At 36.8% G+C, this 23,339-nt stretch overlaps 1 protein-coding gene across 3 annotated transcripts in view; it reads right to left on the bottom strand.

The window, feature by feature from the left end:
- Nucleotides 1–23,339, bottom strand: part of LOC150078358 (uncharacterized) — an 821,930-nt gene that overhangs the window by 797,640 nt on the left and 951 nt on the right. The gene's annotated exons all lie outside the window — the stretch shown is intronic.

The following is a 23,339-nucleotide window of genomic DNA, read 5'->3' as shown; positions in this document are numbered from 1 at the left end:
TTCACATTTCGATATTTTAACAATACCTCCATTTATTCTTACAGATGCAAAATATGTTTCCACATTTTTTAAGTTTGCATTGGCTGGCAATAACTGATGTAAAGCCGAATTTCCGTAAGTCAGGGAGTGCCTGTATACCTGTTATTCTCCACAACTTTACTTTTAAATTTACTTAATTTAGTAAACCACATTCTCAGTGTTTGGCTACAATGAAGATTTTCCTCAGCACACAAATTCAAATAAAGTTTAACTCGGATACTTACCAAACTTTCAACTTTTGGCCTATTCAGGTTAAACAACCCAAATCCAGCTATCAAAAAATCTAACCTCAAGGTGTTTTTTTTTTTTTTTTTTTTTTTGCAAAAGCGGATTCATTTCAATTTGGTTCAGTAAACTTGTTCTCTAAGTACTGCTATTCAATTACAAATCAGTTTGCCAAATATAATTATATTTAAGTTAAAGTAAAATAATATCTTAACACTGTTGAGAACTCAGTTGGCAGCTTGCAATCCAAGAATTCTCACTAGAACTAGTATTTTTCAAATGCTGTAAGGAAACATGCTTTGGTATTAGGAAAATTGTGGCCATCGTAAAAAAGCAAAAGAGTGCATTAAATATTCCAAGTTGTAATTTTTTATTGGTTATATATCAATCACACAAATCATCTTAATGGAACATCATCAACAGAACTACAGTGAAGATGCTTTTATTTTGTACTCTGTATATAAAACAGTGCAAAGTTTGTTGTGAATGTTATGTTGCTAATCAGTTCATCATTCATCAACTTGTTTATATTCATGGAATATTGTCTCTGTATATCTCTCGTTGGCCTTCAGAACTTGTGATTGACAAAAAAGGAAGCCTTTGCTAATTCATTGTGAGGGGAAGGCAGTTTCTAGCTCATATTTGCAGACTTCCAGCTCTTATCAGCAGCCTCTATTAGAGAGGGCGCCATCAGGATGGCACCCTCTCTAATAGAGGCTGCTGATAAATAAAATAAATAAAAATATTTATTTCTTTCAAAATAAATATTTTTTACTATGTTTTAATAAACTTTAAATTTTTTTATTAATCTGCTTTCTAAACTGAAAGAGGATATCATATATTACACTAGAAATGAAAAACCTGCAGAATAAAGTTTGCTTTCTTCAAAAGTAAAGGAAAGATAATAAGAAAACTATCAGCAACCTACAGGAAATCTACTGGTAAAGCACTTTCCTGTTCATCAGTGAATGATCTAAACACTATGTCACTTGATTTATCTTCTATTAACACTTACCTTCATTAAATCAATAGGTTTCATAATCTTATTTGCTATTATAACATACAATGTACATTTTATGCTGCTGACCTGTGAATTGCATAAATTGCCAAAGAGAAAGAATAATATTTACTTGCTATCAGGAGTTTTCTTCATTTAGTGTAAGTCTTCAAATGGCTGTACAAATTCTCCAACTTAGCAGCTGGTTATATTGAACATGAGCAACAGTTCCACAGGATTAAAAATTTTATTACATTAATTTAGGTTAGCTAAATTTAAAAAGGTAATTTAGTAGAAAAAAATTCAGATTTTACACAAATGTGCAGTTTGTTGTTGCTGACTTTGCTCCTACTCATCACAGAAACTGCGTGCCAACTTGTGATCAATTGCACTTTGTTGTACAGCTGATTGAGCATCTGCATTCTTAATTTATCTCCATTTGCATTTTCCTACCACAGGTTTCAGAACACTGCTGACTAAGCATACATATTCTTGCTTTGCAGAACATGTACAAGAAAAGTCGAAATTTATTTTTATAGTTGATTTCTTTACCTTTGCCACTTATTTTATTTTTTTTAAATATATGGCTAAATGAAAAAATTATGGCAAACTGTTCTCAAGTGTTTATTATGATTGTATTCATTACTTTTGACTTTTTAATTACATATTCTACAAATGTTTAATCTTTTCATTAATGTGTACACAGATCCACACTTTTAGGGGGTCGCTTCGTATACATTTCAAATGTATAGATAGTATGCAATGCTGTCTCTTATTTTGTGTCTCCAATAATAGTATATGCAGCTATAATATATGGTAATACAAAAATAGCTTTTAAATTCAGAGGCAGAACATCATACCTGTCAGCCCTGGTTCTGATTTTGGTTTATAAAAGATGAAACTGAAGGAATTTATCTGGAATACACGAGATATATATATATATATAGGAAATTATTTCTAAAAAAAAAAAAAAAGTAGTAACCAAGGTTTTATTTAACCATATTTTAGGAATTATTATTATTTTTTTTTCCAATTCTGTTTTGATTTTTTGGCAATAATTTTACTCTAATATTGGGAAAATAAAAAGGAATTAACATTTAAAAGTACTTACGTATAAAGTTTTTTTTAAAATTTTTAGAAAATTTCGAAATTTCATAAATAACTCAATTCAAAGAGCACAATTGTATGGAAACCTGAGTATGGGAGTCCATGCACATTTGGAAAACTCACTCATGAAAGGGTTAATATCTTGGTAAGTGAAACAAGCAAACACGTACTGTATTAAATTTATCCGAGCTATAGAGAATTTTGCTCCTGACTGAAACTTCCAAATGAAGTCTGGGAGCACAGTTTGCCAATGCTACATCAAGGTATATACATACGATTCAAAATCAGAAAACAGATCTGTTGCCTAACCAACTTTCAGGACAAACTGTTTCATACCTTGTAATGCCAAAAGATTATGACATTTCTAATAAAATTTATCATAATCTGTTTTCTTCTCTAGACTGATTGTTTTGATTCTAGTGCTAGTGTTCCAATGGATGTAGACCACTTTCCCACAGTGATGGGAAAATATTCAGCTGTGAATCACAGGGAAAGGGGAGAGAACTAAATGTCTTTAGTCTACCTATTTCCTGTAACCAGGAATAAATGTAGTGAAAAGAGCCCTTGCGATATTTGTATTTCTGTTTATTTTTCTTCTACCTGGTATTTCATTTATTTTTTAAAAGGAAACATTACCAAAGAGATTTTGTAACTAAATGCTTTGGTAACTTCACCATGTCCCCTTTCTCATTTCCAAATTTTGACCAATGGCCCAAAAAATTAAAAGAAGGAAATAAAATAATACAGTTAATAAAAAATTAATCATGTGAAGAGACTAAAAGATGGCTGAGCTGTTGATGCATTGTCCATTTACCTGTGCTTAGACTTTGGTCATATTTAGGAAGTTTTAGAGAAAAAAGGCAGTAGATCTAACCAATCCCTGCTTGTTTAGATTTACTGTCTAAAAACCAGAAAAATTCAAAAACCTGCACTCACCAAGTCCCAAACTTTTTTTTCCTTGAATATTGTATTTAATTTGAATTGCTTAATTTTCAAAATGATATGACTGAATGTGGGAGGAGGAACCCTTAAACATTTCGTTTAAGGAACCCTTAAATTAAGGAACACTCCACGACGTACGTAAAGGTTGCGTTCTGCGAAACTCTACGTAAGTCGGAATTTCCCTAAATGCTTATGCAGCACTCACAATTATGTGTGCTGAATTTGATTGAAGCAAAAAAGAAATGTTTGACGAACATGTAAATAGAATTATTTATTCAATTTTTTTTTTATCTCATGCATGGGGAAAATTACAAAAATTTTAAAATTATAAAAAGAGAGAGGAGACAGGCATAACGTCAGCAAGTTTTACCTTTCGAGCATCATTGCCAGAATTAACTCTCCAGCTGATAAGCAGTCTGCTGCGAAATTTGAGTGCTGTGGAGATTTAGAAGGGGTGTTTTCCAACACATCACAAAATTTCTCTGCAGCTGCAGAATTGGCACTGGCGACTTCACCGCATACTTTAATGTTTTGGAAACCAGCGCGATGCTTGAACCTATTAAAGCACCCGTTGCTTGGCTTGGGGTTTGCCATACTTATCTCCTTAATATCTTCATTAATACTTCTTGCTTGAATGGCCATTGGACTTGGGGGCATTTGCTTCTGAATCTGATATTCCACCCATATTATTAATAGCATTTCCATCTTCGATAGAGCACCTGAATTCTGTTTTGTGATCACTGTTGATCTTAAATGCATTGATCCTTTAACGTTCTTTTATACGCGCACTGTCCCTTAAAATAGTATTCACTGTCGAAGCAGCGAGACCTAATTCCGTGGAATAGATGACAAAACTTGTCCTGCTTCGTACTTCTTAATTAATCATCTTCATTTCTTAATCAATTTTGTTTCGTTTCCTAGCACTGCCAACAGTTGGACTTTCTGTTGGTCCCCTTTCCTTCACCATTGTAATAAGTAAATAGGAATGAAGAGAACTGAAAATTTATTTGTTTTTTATATAATTGAAGATTTCAGTGAAGGGGAACTCATTTCACTACAATTCCAGTTATTGGCATTATCACAAATGCAATAAGATTGAGCTTGCGACCCATTTATAATAGATTGCGCTTAATAGAAGAGCCCAATAAACCAGAAAGTGCAAATTGTTTTTAATGTTTTATGGTAGTGACCACCAGAAATGTGTTTTAAAAAACATCACAAAGACATTCAAAATTGATTCTGATAACGGAACATACGATAATGATGAAAGTGTAGTGCAATTTCCATTATAAAAATGACCTTTTAGAGGGATAAACTGCTTAGTTATATAGCAAAAATTCCGACTTCCGAGGTCTTGGAATGAATTACAAAAAAAAAAAAAAAGAAAAAGAAAAAAAAGTGTTTTGGGTTCACATTACGATAATTTTTTTAAAGTTTGCACCGGTCAGCAAAGACTTACGTAAAGTCAAATTTCCATAAATCAAGTATTACGTAAGTCAGGGAGGGGCTGTATGTTGGTAGTGTATGTTTAAAATGAGAAAGGAGGCTTATTCAAACTTAAAAATGACACACATGCATTTCATGTATGGACTTGCTGGATGTAATATAGGCATAGAAAGCTGTCTATATGTAGAAAGGTTCCCTTGTTATATGCCAGATAACAACTTTTTGGAGATAAAGGATCATTCAAAAAATGATTTCAGATGATAGGAAACCAACCAATGCAATTATGTTGGAGGAGAGGGAGGGTCCTGAATTGAATGGAGGAAAATCCTGATGCCAGCACCCAAAGGATAGTAGCAGCAGAGTGCATAAGACATGCAGTTGTGTGAAGAATTTTACTGAAACAACAGCTTTCTCCATGTTACATTCAAAGAATTACAAGGCTTTATTGAAGTGATTTCCCAACATGAGAAGCATTATTGGTTCCTAAAGTGTGCTCACAATCTTTTTCTAAACTCCATGTTGCTTTCTGATGAAGTTGGATTCACAACAAATGGCAGAATCAATTCACAATACTCATAACCGGCAAGGTATATAAATGTTGTAACACAAAATAGGCATTAACTCAGAAACCAAGCAATAGTTCAAACAAATATTTAAGCTATTTTAAATTATTTCTAAGTCTCGAATTGGTCCTGAAATTACAGTCCACGTTACAAAGCAAGCTGTATATGTACATAGAAGCTTGCCATTTGTGGCTTTTACATTCACTGATTTGAATGGCATAATGTGTGGCAACCCTCACCCTCTCAAAAACCTTAGTATTTAGCTTTATTTTATATTACAGTGCAACCTCAAGATAACACAGCTCTTCATTCCGTGGTTTCGGATATACCATGGGCATAAAATTGTTCCCAAAAACAAATTATGAAAAAAAAAAAGTAGTGTGTTCAAAGAACTGGCAATTTCATATTGGAAAAGGTGAATACTGCATATACTTGTACCTACTATACACTCTATTACTGTATTTCCAAGAGGGGAAATTAGCAAAAATTGGGTGTATATTTACTCCAACATATTTACTATTCATTTGTAGGATAATTTTTGTAAACAACAGGACTTGTCAGAGACTAATTACTGTTACAGTGGAGTCCCCCCATCTAATTTTTATACAGCAAATTAATCCTTATTTGTTTAACCACTGTCCTCTTTTAATGCCCACTTATTAATAATCTATACAAAACTACATTCACTAGTATCCTTCCAGTTAACTAAGAGAAAACCGGATATTTTATTATTTAAAAGTATCATAAGCTGAATAAAAGAGAAAATATCGAAAAAAAAAAAAAAAATTCCACTCATAACTAAGCAAAAACCCACAGAAAGTTGAGAAACTGCTTCTTAAAATAATAACGCCTTCCAACAAAAGACCAAAAGAGGTCAGTGAAATTAATTCGATCAGAGAAACAGCAGGGGTTCCATTGACGAGGTATGGAATGCTGACACAGGCCTAGAGAGACAGAGAGAGAGAAATTGTGATTTATTTGTACATGCAGCAGCAGCAACACTTCGTATTGTATTGGTATTGGTATTGGTGTTTAAAGGCACAAGGGCAGCTAAGGCCAAAATGTGCCAGGTCCTACATTATTATTCTAAGGTATATGTTCTATTTTGGCATCATAGGCATTCATATATATGTATTTCCTTCAGAAATGTATAGAGTGTAGCTAGGTTAGCACTATTGCCAATCATATGGTTAAGCGATAACGGTTCTTGTAGTTGTGATTGAGAGTGGAAAATTCTTCTGAAAGGAGAGTAGTGAGGACAATCTAAAAGTATATGTTTGACTGTAAGCGGTAGTGAACAATGCGTGCATCGAGGTGGGTCATCCCCCATGAGTAGAAACACATGGGTTAGATGAGTATGTCCAATCCTTAGTCTTGCTAGAACAACTTCTTCCTGTCTATTTTGTCTAAAGCTGGAAATCCATAACGCAGGTTCTTTTTTGATTTGGAGCAACTTGTTATTACTTTGTGCCTTCCATATTTCTGACCACTGAAACATATAGACTTTTTTTATATGCCTCAAATAATCTCTATATGGAACTTTATAATTTGCTGGTGTTGTACTGTTTGGATTTTTGGCTGCCTGATCTGCTCTCTCATTGCCTAAGATACCAGAATGCCCTGGAATCCAGCAGAATTTCACTTTGTGATTCCTACTTCGTAGGTGGTTTAAGTAGCAAATGATTTGTTTTTCAATTGGTTGTGATATTGAAAACTGATTAGCCAAAGCAGACACTGCACTCAATGAATCAGTATATATTATACTGCTAGTATTGTGGATAGTGTTAATATTCTGTAAGGCTAGTTTAATTGCATATAACTCAGCAGTATAACTGCTACATTCAACTGGTAGTGATATGGAGACTGTAAAAGATGGAAAGACAGCTGCGGCACCAACTGTAGAATCTGTTTTTGAGCCATCTGTATATATTTGGTAGCTTTGTATATTGTTGAGGGCATGTTCTTTATGTAGTTGTTTGATATTTTCATTTGCCAGGGAGTTCTTTGCCCATTGCTGAAAGTGCGTATCACAGTGAGGGAGATTTACAGACCAGGGTGGATCAGGAATATCGCTTTCTTTAAGTATGTTATCAAAATCAATATTCCAGGTGTGAAGCAAATCTTTTAGTCTCATGCCAGTTGGTCTATTTTCATTCGGTTTACTGTTATAGAACGTTGTCCACTCAGGGTTAGAAAGCAATGGTCGAATGGGATGGTCTGGAAGGCTCTGAATTTTAGCTGCATAATTTAGAAGCAACATTTTCCTTCGAAGGTGAAGTGGAGGTTCGTGTGCCTCTACATACAGACTCTGAACAGGGGATGTTCTAAATGCGCCGAGAGCAGTTCGAAGGGCACTGTGTTGGATGGTATTAAGTCTGATTAATGCGCTTTTCCTAGCTGAATCATATACAATAGCACCGTAGTCTAAACGAGATCTGATAATAGCACGATACAAATGTAATAGAGTGTATCTATCAGCTCCCCATGTCATAGCAGAAATGGACCTAAGTATATTAAGTTTCTTTAGACAGACAGTTCGGAGGTATGTGATATGTGAAACAAAGTTCAGTTTGGTGTCCAATATTAGGCCTAAAAAACGGAAATTACTGGTGAGAGGGATCAAATGGTTTTTTAATCTGAGTTCTGGTTCTGGGTGTAGCTTACGTTTTTTGCAAAAGTGAACTGCAATTGTTTTTTGACCTGATAAACGATATCCATTCTGCATTGCCCATGCCTCCAAATTATTTATAGAGAGTTGGAGCTGTCTTTCAATGGTCTGTATATTTTGGGAACGGCAAGATATAGTTAGATCATCAGCATACATATATAGTTCTACAGTATTTGGGATGTTGTGTGTTATGGTGTTCAGTCTAAGTGAAAAAAGGGTGGAGCTCAGTACTGATCCTTGCGGGATACCTTCTTCTTGAGTGTAGGACCGGGAAAGTACAGATTGATAGCGGACCTGAAAGGTTCTGTGTTGAAGAAAATTTTGAACGAATTCTGGTAAGTGTCCTCGCAATCCTATGGAATGAAGTTCTCTCAATATGCCATACCTCCAGGTAGTGTCGAAAGCCTTTTCTATATCGAGACTTACCATTACAAGATGTTCATTTTTGACGTAAGCATTGCGGATGTTAGTCTCGGCTTTCACCATTAGATCCAAAGTGCATCTGTTCTGTCGGAAACCAAACTGATTGTTGTTCATCAGTGCTTTAGTTTCAAGAACCCAGGTAAGCCGTCTATGTATCATTCTTTCTAGGATTTTACTTAGGCAGCTGGTTAGAGAAATAGGTCGGTAATTTTCTGGAAGTGTGTGATCTTTTCCTGGTTTAGGAAAGGCTAAAATGATGGAATGATGCCAGGAAGATGGATATGTACCTTCAAGAAAAATCCGATTATAGAAAATTAATAGTAAATTCAATGCCGTACTGTTTATATGTTTCAGCATTACATAATATATACCATCAGGTCCAGCTGCACTGTTGGGTGATCTATTTAGTGCTGTTTGCAGTTCAAATAGGTTAAACGGTTGATTATAGGCAATATATTGGGTAGTATGGAATTTTATTTTGTACCTTTCAGCCGAAGCTTTGATTTTAAGGAAGGAGTTGTCATATGCTGACGTGGCAGATGTTTGGTAGAAATTCTCTGCAAGGGTGTTAGCTATTTCTTGTTCAGAAGAAATTTCCTGTCCATTTTTGATTAAGATGGGAGAAGGAAGAAGTGGATATTTCCCATTTAATTGCCGAATCTTTTTCCAGATGAGACGACTGCTAGTATCCTTTGTAATAGTGGACGCAAACTGTATCCATGATTCCTTTTTAGTTCTTCTTCTAATTTGTCTAGCTTTTGACTTTAGCCTTTTATATTGAATTAGGTTGTTGGTAGTTGGGAACTTCCGGAACAGATTCCAAGCTTTATTTTTTTCCTTTTTGGCATTGGTACAAGCTTCATTCCACCAGTGTTTAAGGTTGTTGTGTTTACATGTGGAGGCTTGAGGTATTGCTTCGGAGGCAATGGTCAGTATTTGCCTGGTAATATGTTCTGTGACATCATCAATGGGTTGTAGTCTGATCAATTGACTATCAAAAGAAAGACGGGTTGAAAACTTTTCCCAATCTGCTCTGGAGAATTTCCATTTTGAGCGATTATCAGGGTATGATGTTTGAAGCGTTTGGATTCTGCATATGATTGGAAAGTGATCACTATTATGTGGGTCGTTTAATACTGTCCATTCTATACTGGGATATAATATGGGGGAACAGAGAGTTAAATCAATTGCTGACATAGATCCAGTGGGAAGGTGAGTATAAGTATTTTCACCAGTGTTCAGTAATGTTAGATTCAATTGGTCTAGTATCATCTCGATCAAGTGTCCTCTATTGTCCATGTGGTCTGATCCCCACAATGGATGATGCGCATTGAAATCACCAAGGATACAAAAAGGTGGTGGTATTTGTCTTATAAGGTCTTCTAGTTCTTTAAACGTGCACATCTTGTTAGGTGGAAGGTACAGAGATACTAGAGTTAGAATTTGCCCAACTGATACACGTACAGCAATGGCTTCTAAGTTGGTTTGAAGCGGAACGTTTCTAGAAGGAATTTTACAGTCAACTAGAATAGCGACGCCTCCACGTGCAGATAATGAGGAGTTTCTATCTTTTCTGTAAAATATAAAATTTCTGATTGATGGAGTTACTTGTGGAGTTAGATTAGTCTCTTGAATACAAATGGCTATAGGACTGTATCGGGAGATTAAATCATAGATGTCATCGGTATTGCTGCGTAAACCTCTACAATTCCATTGAACAATGTTCTGCATTATCGGGGTTTGAGGAGGGAAGGCGAGTCTGTCTGTTTCTTGTGAGTGGTTTGCTTTTGACGGTCATATTTCATTTTATCTTTTTTAGGAAAAATGGGACGTCCGGGATCTGTACTCTCTTCTACGTCATCAGTTTGACCTGATGAAAATCCAGTCTCCATATCATCTTCTGCATGAAGATCAAGTACTGTTTCATCGTGTGTAGTTATATTTTCAGAGTCCATTCTATTTGAGTTTGCCTTTTGTGATTCAGTGGCTTGTTGCCTTCGTGATTTATTTGACATTTTATCACATGATTTTATTTTAGGCGGAACTGTGATAGGGGTATTGCTTATTTCATCAACTACAACGGGTTTGGTGGTAGGTTGAGGTGTTGATAGCACAGATCGTGCCCATTCTGCAATGGATGTATTTGGCGGAATTGATACATCAGTTTGGGTTGAAACAGCTTGGCATTTTAGTGTAATGGCAGCGTACGTGGTTTTTGGGATAGTTGACTTTATTTGCTTTCTTGCTTCTTGATATGTGACCTTATTCTCAGTCTTGTACTTTTGTATTCTTTTTTCAATTTTCCAGAGTTCGCATGATTTTGAGTATGCTGGATGGTCATTTTTGCAATTTGGACATTCCGGAGCCTTTGCAGTGCACTCTGTTTGTGAATGGTTTTTTGACCCGCAGTTAGGACAAGTATTTTCGCCTCTACATGTTGTTTGGGAGTGACCAAACTTTTGGCACTTGAAACATCTTAAAGGATTTGGAATGTATGGGCGGATACGGCAGTTTAGGTAGCCTGCTTTAACTGAGGTCGGCAAATTTGGTGTATTAAAGGTCAGTATAATGTTACGTGTGGGAACAAGTTTGTCATCCTTCTTTATCATAATTCTTCTTGCTTGAGTTACTTTCTGTTCTGCTAATTCCACGACTATCTCCTCTTCAGTTACGTTCAACAAATCCCACTCACTTATTACTCCTTTTGAGGAGTTCAAGGTGTTATGTGGTGAGACTTTGATTGGGATTCCGCTTATAGATGTCATTTTTAATAAAAATTCTGAATGCCTTGCTTGAGTGGTCTCAATTAAGAGATCTCCTGATTGGAGCCTTTTCACCATTTTCGGCGTACCTGCTGCATTCTCCAGACATCTCTGGATGACAAAGGGAGAGAGTCTGCTTAGTGGCTGCGTCGATAAAGAATGTACAATCAGAAAAGCTGGTGGTTCTAATTTGTTACAGTCTTTTTTCATTCTTTTCGCCAGATTGGGATCGTCTTCCATTCTTCTAGTCTCAGTATGTTGAGAGCCTGTCGGCTCTAGTGGTGGACATGTATCACAGTCCATTGTTGCTCCTTTTAGCCCTGGGAGTGAGCGCTTTTCCTCCCAGACTTCCAGCCCCGCCACGTGGAGGCAGGAGCGGTGCCACCTAGTGGCCAAGCGGTTGGAGAGGTTAGTTTGTTAGTGCAGAAAATTAATAAATATACTAGGAAAAGAAAGGTAATTTTCCTTTCTGGGTTCTTACTTAGGATCTGTTAAGTACAGAACCACTTACAAAGAAATGAGTACGAGAAAAGCACTGGAAAGAAAATATAACAAAATCACTGGGAAAGAGCACTATATATCGCTTTGGAAAATCGCTTGGACACTATCGCTTGGCACTCGGGGCCGCAACACTTCGTAAGCATTGGGTATCACCCTTCCAGTACTAAAATAGACGACGTAGAGTTAGTCATCAGACAGAGCCAGATGTGTGAAGTGATGAGATTATCACTTTTCTTTTCTCTATCACATGCTGTCAGAGTGCATGGGACTTGAATCTCCATCCCAACTACCAACATGATTCTGAGATTGTCAGAAAAATTTTGGGCATAAAAGAGGTTCAGTTCTTTCCCCCACTCTTTTCCTCTTGTATATTAATGACCTTCTTCCATTGACTGGAAATCCTATCCATAGTTTTGCCGATGATAGCACATTGCATTCCACTTTCCATTTTGAGAAACCTTGTCTTGCTCAATCAGCTTAAACTTTGCAATATGTCAGAGTTTAAGAACAAATCAGGATGTTACTGAATCACTTCCACTGCATGTGCAGAACAAACGAAAAGGCAAAAAAAAAAAAAAAAAAATTGCATAAACTGAAACATTACAATAAGCAATGTGCACTATATTTACCCATCTACTTGAGGATCAGACCAGTAATACAGTATAACCATTTTCTTCACAATTATTTTTTACTCCAACTAACAGCTACATAAAATGTACCGGCCCTTATTACACTGTGTAAAATATTTCCCTAATTCATATGGTATCTTAAAACTTATTAAACAATAAAAAAACCTACCTTCTATAAAACACAGGCGGTACGTAATTGTGCAGTAATACTGTTCTCTAAAACAAAAGGGCTTCAGAAAAAAAAATTGGGTGGTTTAAGGTAACAAATATAGCCACAAGGCATCAATACACCGAGACCATACATTGCTTTTATTCTAGCACAGTTTCTATTTACGCACTAGGAACAACCTAGAGTTTCTCAGACAGGGTCAGGGAATCTTGCCTGAGAAACTAAACCTTTATTTATAGTTTAGTTAAACTGTCACTTGTCACCCATTTGGGCGATAACTTCAGATAATACATTAATAAAATAATGACCTGGTTAATATTAAAGCAAAAGTTCCTTTTTATGCTCCAATACAGTCTGTCAAGGACCAGATGCTCAACAGTTCACGTTTTGTGGCCATGTATGGATTCAATCGAATCTAATAACATGTAACATTGGTTACTTATACTACTCTCAGACCACAGCTAAATTTCATGCCAAGTTATCAATTAAAACCGTGTAAACAAATAAATAAAGAGGAGAAAATAAAATAGCAATGACAGCAATAGAAATAAATAGGTTATAGTGCTTGAAACAAAGAACCATTTACAGATCACACGAATAACCTAACAGAATGAAAAGATTAAACTGTTAAACAATTCAGTATTTTTTTAGATAATCACAATATCTCTTAAAATCAAGAGTTTTTTCATCATGATACCATTAACAAACTTTGCACTAAATAATGCACAAAAATAAAGTGCACAGCTATGAATGAATGGGCAAAATATTTGAAAACATCCATGTTTTCTTCCTGTGTGTGTGTAATAAATGCAAAAATAGCCATGAGTATTCATGACTACATAGTATTCATATATACTGAAGTGAAAAGTGGTTTTACTGTAAGAAATTAAAATAAAAAGCAAGAAAACATACTGGCTGTTCAGATGCAAAAGCATATCCTAAAAGTATCTTTTAGGGTAGTAAGCAATTTTATAATAGTAAATGATAAATAACTTTAACAGCAACAAAACTTTTATTATTGTTAATATAGCATTAGTCTACTAAATAAAATGAAGATGATGTTATATAACTATACTGAATTATTAGAATAAAATATAGTGCTAATAAATTTGGCATATTCTGTGAAAAATGCAAGAGCAAAAGTGGGTGGAATTATTATAAAACCACTTTGGATTGAGTTTCTGAGAGGAAAGTGGACTTTGATGGTCCTTTACCTTTGATCTTGAAAGTGGCTGAGGTCTAATGTTGTCGTCTCTGGAGTGGAATCGTGGCTTCTATTCCTTCTGAGGTCTCTAAAATGAAAGCGAAATAGGAAATCTCACAAGCAGACAAACTAATAATCGGACATTTAACAAAACATAATATTTCACTGAGAAGTTGTCAATAGCATGAAATGGCAGATGCTGAAGTTACATCTTATAAAAGGTGTTATTTCATAATGCTCTTGCATGAACAGTTTGCTTTTTATTTCATATATATGAAATGAAAATAAAATTAAGAACAATCATTTAATTAATCCTGGTTTGACTGTTAATTTTTCCTTGATTTTGAAATAGTACTGGTAAGTGATTAAGCAAGTATGGTTGTGTGTCAATATAATATGCTTTACTGAAATAATTTTGTATATAAGTAAATAGAATTAAATGATTAGTTCCAAAAAAAAAAAAAGCTACTCATGTACTCTGTTTGACATGAGACATAAAAATGATAAGGCTAGATGAATAAGATAAAAAAAAAAAAAAAAAAAAAAAAACAAAACTGGCTGATAAGAGAGTAGCAAATCATAAGAAATTCATGTAATTCCCTTCTTGCTTTACCAGCAGATAGACAGAAAGAGTAAGAAATCAAGAGTGGATTCTACATATACTTAAGTTAGATAGAGCTTACAGGGAATTTTATATATAAGGCACCCAAGTCTTTGCTGCTATTTAAAAGTTATAAAAAAAAAGGGGGACTTGAAAAGGTGTTTTCCTAGAGACCATGCTCTTGATGCCACTGGGTACAAGATGAAACGTAGGGGATACCTCAATGCCCTTTTAAAAAGAAAATGTAAGCTACACCTTACACATAATGGAAATATCATAAACGAGACCACAGATATACAGTTCAAAAAAAGATTAAGAAATGCATGAAGTCTAACCCTTACTGATAAACGTAGGAACCTCACTGGATCATATCAGAATACAATATAGCATAAAAACTTTGGTGAAAACTTTATCTAACTAACTGAATTCATGAAATTTACATAAGTGGCATTATTAAACTTAACCATGCATTAATAGTACTTATCCCAGGACACTCCCTTCATGGATAGAAATTTATCCATTTCTGTTGAATTTGATGTGAGAAACTTGACAAAAAAGAATAATGATAATGGCCACTGGTTTCTTCACTGATCAACTTTCAACTGAACAAATGCCATTTTTCTGCATGTGGTGACAGATGAGTTGTTGGCAAAGGTAAAGAAAGCCAACACGAGAACCACAGGAAACTTTTTGTGGTCAAACACGTTTCCCAGTCCTGCAGCTTCTCCCTGCATTCTCGGTAAACAGATGGTGTGTGTCATTGGTAATGGCAATAGAAGTCGATAACGATGTATTGATTAGTTTTTTCTCATTATTAAAAGCAGATTATTGGAGTTCATGAGTGTAATGCCTTCGCGGCTGAAATTTACTTATGAGTACACCCTCCAGACTGCCTCAGTCTTAGGGCATTTATCCCCTCTTCCAGCTGTTTTAACCAGATAGGAAAACGACTTCCCATAAGTAAATTTCAGCCCAATCATGAACTCCGATAATTTGCTTTTAATAATAAGACTTCTCTGACATGCCACTATTCTAGCAGAAGAACCCCTTGTCTGAGATGAAATCTGTGGGTTTAGCTGTTTTCTACAGCTAAACCCACAGATTTGACAGATTGACAAGGCTACTGTTGATTAGAATTGCAGCTGTTGTTAGAATCTTTAGACACTGGAAATAAAAAAAAAAAAAAAAAAAGAAGGAATTGTTAAGAAATCCTTATACCCAATCTTTTGCTCTGTGATTTTTGTATTCATTCCTGTCAAAATCCCTTTAGGTAGTTGTGACAACTTCCTTCACTGGATGTTGAACAAGTTGGTATATTTATTTCATCACAAAAAACACCTACACATAACTACATTTTCTTCTCTTCCATAACATGTCATTTCAAGACAGTTACTCAATTACAATACTTATTTATCTTTGTTCAGTAGAATCAGAACTTATGAACTTCAATTCCAAGGCTTATTATTAGCCATACAGTGCAAGGAAGCCTGAGGCTTTTGCTGAACCAGACAAAAAAAAAAAAAATTTCCAAGTTACCCAGAGAGAGAGAGAATAGAAAGGAATCACCAAGAAAGAGAAGAATGATGATATCCAGCTCAGAACCCTGGGTGTGCCAAGCCCATACTCACCAGATGTGAGTCGCCCGGGGTTTCTGGAGTTATCTGAAATAGCTAACTGCACTCCAGGAATTCCTATGTCACACTATGTTCAATGAATTGAATGTCATGATCATCTTTCCTCTTGGTATGGCTAATATTTTTGCTACTAATTTTTGGAAACTAATCTCCTGAACAACCAAATTCTATTCCCACTTACCAGTTTGAATAAAATATAAATAAATGTTTTGGTATATTAGTCATCAACTGATGGCATTGGGTCAGTTATTCCTCGCCTTAAAGACACACTAATGCTGAAGCCTCAGTACTTTTCCTACCATTTTATTCAAGAAATATATTCCTTTTGCACCATCTTTTTATCTCCTTTTTCACCAACTCTCGGAAGCGTTCTCCATAAATTCGTTGGACGCCTCGTCCATTGCCCTCTGCTAATCCATACACTAGGTGCATGTCTGCCAGCTCACAGTTCGTATATCGATGCATGCTCTTCTACTGCTTGAATGAGTAAACCAAAAATTTTCCCTCTCGCAAACTGATGAACAGCGCTGTCTACCGACTTATGGTGACGTTTCCGGTTATGGGTTCTTATGTGATTCACATTCCTTTAGATGTTACCTACCTCCCCTAAACATTTGTGCCAATATTTTTGAGAAACCCTGTATATATAAAAATAGGGTAATAAAGCTAAACCAAGGAACTCAACACTTACTAGTAAAATTTAAGACTATACTTATTATTAATAATTACCAATATGTTTCTTTACCCAGAAAATCTGATCTTTCAAATCCAGCCCCATTTTCTCACTTCTTACAATCTAAGCTGGGCAAAGAAAAACAAAAAGATTCACTTATTCCTTGATATTTCTCATGCATTTGACTCCATTCATACCAATCTTCTTCTCTTCAAGCTCTCATTATATGATATATACTGGCATCCACTGGATCTGTTTTAATCGTTATAACTGAAGATAGCTATCATTTTTTACTGTTCACAAGGTGCCTCTCAAAGCTAACTTATTAATTCAGCTTCTATTTTATTGTTTACCTTAATGTTAGCTGTATTTTAAGCAACATGTTAAAGGTAATCTTAAACTTCATCAGTTCTCTGACTGACAGTAATGAATTCCCACCTCTCATCTGGTTACAAAAATAATATACTTTTTAATCAACTGATATTGAAATTATGTCACTTTCACTCTGCTCAAGTTATTCTGCCCTTATTTTACGCGCCAATTATTCAATTGGAAATTCTCCAACTGAATTTACTGACACGACTTACATCCCTTCTGCCAAATTGATTTCACCATATCTCAGATTTACAAATTTCTAGGTTTAATCAAGCTCCCCTCCTTGGCCTTCAAGATTGGAAAAATTATAATCTCTACAACCAACTTATAGTTTCAGTTTTTAACTATTGTGATATCATCTGGTCTCACACAACAGCAATGACTTTCTTACAGACTAGAACAAATTCATTAAATTCTTATGCTTTCAAAACCATTGTCTTTCATCATCAAGTCTATGTACCACCATTTCATAAACATCTACTTTTCTCTATCTCAGGGTAATGCGGAAATTTTTTTTGTTTTGGCTGGTGCAGCATAAGCCTTAGGCTTCCCTGCACCATATGGCTAATAATAATAATAATCATCTCACACTGACCCTCTAGATGACATCATGGATTTCTTTTCACCATAAATTACTGATTCTCCATCTCATCTTGAACAAATACTTCTCATTATACCCTGAATTCTCACTAACTGTCTTTTAGTTGTTGGTCCTCTATTCTGTTTCCTTCAGATAATAAACAAACTCCAAATTTATTATACTTTATACCACACCTATGTAAAATAAATCACTCTTCACAATGTTTTGTTTAATCTAATTTGTATAAATATTATATTAACTTCTCATCCAAATTTTAGGGTACTGCAATCCTGTGATTATGAAATTTATAAATAAAGATTTTCTACACCAAAGAATATTGTCTTACTAATGAAGGATTGGCATAATCTGAATCCAGGTTGCCCAAAACAAAATTAGGAAGTTTTTCACTTACAGTATATACCCAAACCTATCACAACAGGTCTGTAGAATCTTAAAATCACATGGGATAAAGTGCGCACAACTCCCAGGCAGAAAATTACGATCCCTCATCTCTAAGTTAAAAACACCTGTCCCCACCCTGCTACAGAGCGGATTGGTCTACCGCATCTCTTGCCGTGACTGCGCTAGCTGCTACATCGGGGAAACTGGGTGACGGCTCGAAAAACGTCTTTCCGAACACAAAAGAGCAATCCGCTTAGCAGATTTAGAGCACTCAGTTATTGCTGAACACGTTTGGGCAACCCACCACGACATTGACCCACACCGCGATGTCGTGATTGTGGATAAGTCCGGCCATTATCTGCGCCACGCCTGGTTGGAGTCGTTAAACATAAAATGCTCTGCTCCAATACCTCAGTGAACAGGAACAGTGGTTGTCAAGTCCACCCTATCACTGAAGCAACGATCCTGTCCATTGACAAACGCTGGCCACATCCACATACTTCACAGGCTTCAACATCAAACAATTCCACGCACTTCACATACAAGATTGGCAGTACACGCCTCCATTCTAACTGTCATTTCATTTCAACTGAAGAAGGTTAACTAAACAACCGAAAGCTTTGTTTGTATCTAATATAATGTATGTATATTTCCTATTATTATTAAACCTGTTACAATCTGTATTTTTGAATCCATTTCGCTCTGAGCAACTGTAATTTAGTGAATCCAGAGCGCACAGGCCTCTTTAATCATAATTACCATAAGGGGTAAAGGAAAGGGTTTTTGATTCCGTAAAGGTGAGTACAGTGGTTTCAGACAATTTTTAAATTCTGTACAGTGGGATCAACTAACCATGTTACCAACAGCAAATTCTAAGTGGGAAGCATTCAAGGAATTAATCGTGGAAGCTACTAAAAGTTTCATACCTATTAAGAAATATTGTTCAAGGTTTAGGCCTAAATAGTTATCAAATGAACTAATGAGATTCGTGACAGAGAAGAAAAATGCATGGGTTGCATATAAATTATCAAGCGACTCAGAAGCCTATGGCAGATTAAGCTAGTCTGTAATCAAGTCACAAAGGAGGTTAGGCAGATTATGATAAATCTTTGGCAAAAGATGCTAAGAAAAACAGCAAGGATTTCTTTACTTATATAAACTCTAAAAGAAAGGGGATGAATCTGATTGGTCCAATTGATATCGATGGTTCGACTATTGATGAACCTGCTTAGATAGCAAACAAATTTTTACAGCCTGGACTGTACTTGTTAACAGGAGAGATTGCTTCTACAGGGATGGGATACACTTAAATAGAAAGGGTGCAAGAATATTTGCTGATGCTATTGAGGCAGTGTTAGGTGGGTCGGAAAACTGCTAGCTTGGGGGGGAGACAAAGACGAATAGATTAACAGTAGCCACTGGCAGAGGTGAAAGAGATTCTTGCACTGCTTCTATTGGAATGAGCAGAAGCCTGAAAAACAAGATGCAGGATATTTCAGAGACTGCTGGGAGTCATTGCGGTACAAGTAAACACATGGGTTGTGTTAGGGTAGCTAAGAATAGAAATAGGTGCATGTATACTTGCGTGTACACCAATGCTAGGAGTTTAGTAAATAAATTTGATGAATTTGAGGTACTGCTCAAAACATCAAAGGCAGATATTGTTGGGATAAGGAATACAGAAGTGGAATTTGGGGAGTACAACGTCTACAGAAAGGATAGACTGGATAGGAAGGGAGGAGGGGTTATGCTATTAGTTAAGAAATACATAAAATCCAAGGAAGTGAAGCCAGTAGACATCGCTGGACAGTGCAGTGTCGAGTCAGTTTGGTGTGACATAAGCATTGGGAGATCAAAACTGAGAGTAGAAGTGTGCTATAGGCCTGATGACTCTGTTGAGTATAATAAGAAACTGTACAGGGAAATAGTGGGCCAGTAAATCAGAGAGTCTTATAATGGGAGATTTTAATTTCCCAGATATTGCCTGGAATTTGGGGGCTGGTCACTCACACTAGAAAGGCTTTTGTGGATTTATTGGATGATTGTTTTCTACATCAGCATGTTCGGGAGGCAACTAGACGGAGGAATACTCTTGATTTGATTATCAGCAGTGATTCTTCATGCATTAAGAATCTGCAGATAAATGAACCACTAGGTGGCAGTGATCACAGTGTGCTGAAGTGGGATTTACTCAAAGAGGTAACTACCATTAGGGGTAAAGGGAAGGGTTATTGTTTACGTAAAGGCGACTACGATGGACTGAGACAGTATTTAAATTCTATACAGTGGAACCAACTGATGATGTTACCAACAGCAAATGCAAAATGGGAAGCATTCAAAGAACTTATCTTGGAATCTACTAGGCTTCACATACCAACTAAAAAATATTGTTAGGACTAAGTGTATGTCAGATGAACTAATGAGACATATGGCAGAGAAGAAAAATGCATGGGATACATACAAATTAACACGTGACACGGAAGCCTATGATAGATGCAAGTTGATCTGTAACCAAATTACAAAGGAGGTTAGGCAGGCGAAGGCAGATTACGAGAAATCTTTGGCACGGATGCAAAGAAAAACAGCAAAGAGTTCTTTACTTATGTAAACTCTAGAAGGAAGGGGATGAATCAGATTGGTCCACTTGATATCGATGGGTCAACTGTTGATGATCCTGCTCAGGTAGCCAACAAACTAAATGAATATTTTGCATCGACATTCACACATGAGGAGTTATTTAGCGAGGGGAAAGCCAGAGGTGTATTCAACTCTAGCAGTAAGCTAAAGAATCTTGTAATAACTGAGAGTAAAGTGGAGGAGAAATTGTTGAAGATAAACACAAGAAAGGCACCCGGGGTGGATGGGATCTATCCAGTTATATTAAAGGAGGCAGCAGAGGAAGTAAGCAAACCCTTAGCCATAATTATGAGAGCTTCCTTGGACTCAGGGGAAGTACCCACAGACTGGAGATGTGCAAATGTGACCCCAATTCACAAAGGAGGATCAAAGGCTGACACAAGTAATTATAGACCCGTGAGTTTAACTTCTGTTCCAGGAAAATTAATGGAGGCACTAGTAAATAAATAACTAGTTAAAGAAGCACTACAGGATCATTTAGACAAGACTTCAGTTATAGCTCAGACCCAGCATGGTTCTGTTAAGGGGAGGTCTTGCCTGACCAATTTGATTGGATACTATGATGCAGTCACAAAGGAACTGGATGCAGGGAATAACTTTGATATTATATACTTGGATCTTAGAAAGGCTTTTGATACTGTTGCACAAGGAAGACTGCTGCGCAAATTGGAGCAGTGTGACACTGGAGGCAAATTGCTGCTGTGGATAAAGGGGTGGCTGAGGGGGAAAAGAGAGAGAGTGGTAATCAATGGACACTGCTCTTCGTGGACTAATGTTATTAGTGGAGTCCCTCAGGGCTCAGTGTTGGGTCCATTATTGTTTTCTGTATTCATAAATGATATTGATGATGGTATATCAAGCTTAATGTCGAAGTTTGCAGATGATACAAAGGTAAGCAGGGTTGTCAAGGACACTACTGACACTATGCTGCTGCAACAGGATCTGGAAAGGTTGAGCAGATCGGCTGAGAGGTGGCAAATGAAGTTTAACATTGACAAATGTAAAGTACTACACATGGGAAACAGCAACCCCAGAGCAACATATCAACTCTGTGGTACTACACTGATAGTGGTAAAGAATGAAAGGGACCTAGGGGTGGTTGTGCAGGCAGATATGAAGTTCTCTGAGCAGTGCAGACGGGCTGCAAGTGTAGCTCATGGTGTATTGTCAATGATATATAGGAATTTTTCTAGCAGGGATAAGGAGGTGATTATTCCCTTGTATAAGGCAATGGTCAGGCCACACCTAGAGTACTGTATACAGGTCTGGAGGCCTCATTTCAAGAAGGATGTAGAGCTGCTGGAACGAGTACAGAGAAGGGCAACAAGATTAATAAATGGAACAATGGGGTGCTCTTACTAAGAAAGGCTTAAGTTTTGCAAATTACAGTGTCTGGAGACTAGGCACCAGCGAGGTGATCTGATAAAGGTGTATAAAGCCTTGAATGATTTGAGCATGCTCAATGCTGTTGGGATTCTTCCTCTCGCTCAGAATAATCACCTGAGAGGGCATAAATTCAAATTGAGGAAAGACAGATGGGATAGACGTGTGGAAATTTGCCTTTAGCCAGCGGGTGGTTGGTTGGTGGAACAGACTTCCATCCCTTGTCGTGGAAGTTGATAGCCTAAATAAGTTTAAGGCTCAGCTGGACAGGTATTTCGAACGAACAGAGGGGTGAAGTGGAAGTGGTTTCTTTTTTTTTTTGGCTGATGCTGCATAAGCTTGCTTTCTTGCATCAAATGCCTCTATTAATGCTAATAGGAACTAGATAATTTGGGCAGATGGGCTAAGAAGTGGCATCTGAAGTTTAACCTTGACAAATGCAAAGTACTGCATATGGGTAGAAGTAAACCCAGAGAAATGTACCAACTGTGTGGTATTACACTTAAGGTGGTAGAAAATGAAAAAGACCTGGGAGTAATTGTGCAGTCAGATATGAAGTTTTCTGAGCAATGTAGACAGGCTGCCAGGGCAGGTCATGGGGTTTTGTCAATGATATATAGGAATTTTGCTAGCAGGGAGAAGGAGGTAATTGTCCCTCTGTATAAGGCAATGGTCAGGACATGCCTTGAATCCTTCCTAAAATGAGGTCTGGAGGCCTCATTTTAGGAAGGATGTAGATTTGCTTGAGCGTGTACAGAGAAGGGCAACAAGATTGGTGAGGGGAATGAAGGGATCCTCTTACCAAGAGAGGCTTAAGTTCTGCAAATTGCAGTGGCTGGAGACTAGGCACCTGTGTGGTGATCTGATTGAGGTGTACAAGGCCTTGAATGGGTTGAGCATGCTGAATTCTGATGGGATGCTTCCACTTGTTCAGATTACGAACCTAAGGGGGCATAAATTCAAATTAAGAAAAGACAGATGTAGAATAGATGTGAGGAAATTTGCCTTACCTGCCTTTCGTAGCCTAGTGGTCAGGCGCGCAGGTACATAAGTACACGTGCCTTGAATGACCGGGGTTCAAGCCCGTGACTGCTGAATACGGTGCTGTTTCTTGTATTCTGTCTATCTTGTGACCTCCTCTGACCGTTTGGTCGTCCTGGAGTATAAACAGATAATTTATTTATTTTTAGCCAGCGGGTGGGTAATTGCTGGAAGCCGACCGAGTGGGTATAGCGCCTGCCTGGCGACCCAAAGGTCGGGGGTTCGAATCCCGCCTCGGGAGGTGCATTATGGCCACACAAGCCGATGCGCCAACAACTAACTAAAAAAAAAAAATTGCTGGAACAAAATTCCATCCGCCGTTGTGGAAGTTAGATAGG

Source organism: Mastigoproctus giganteus, chromosome 11 (genome assembly GCF_048544385.1).
Source record: "Mastigoproctus giganteus isolate SK-2022 chromosome 11, ASM4854438v1, whole genome shotgun sequence".
Lineage (NCBI taxonomy): Eukaryota > Metazoa > Arthropoda > Arachnida > Uropygi > Thelyphonidae > Mastigoproctus > Mastigoproctus giganteus.
This window is presented reverse-complemented; position numbering and strand designations above follow the sequence as displayed.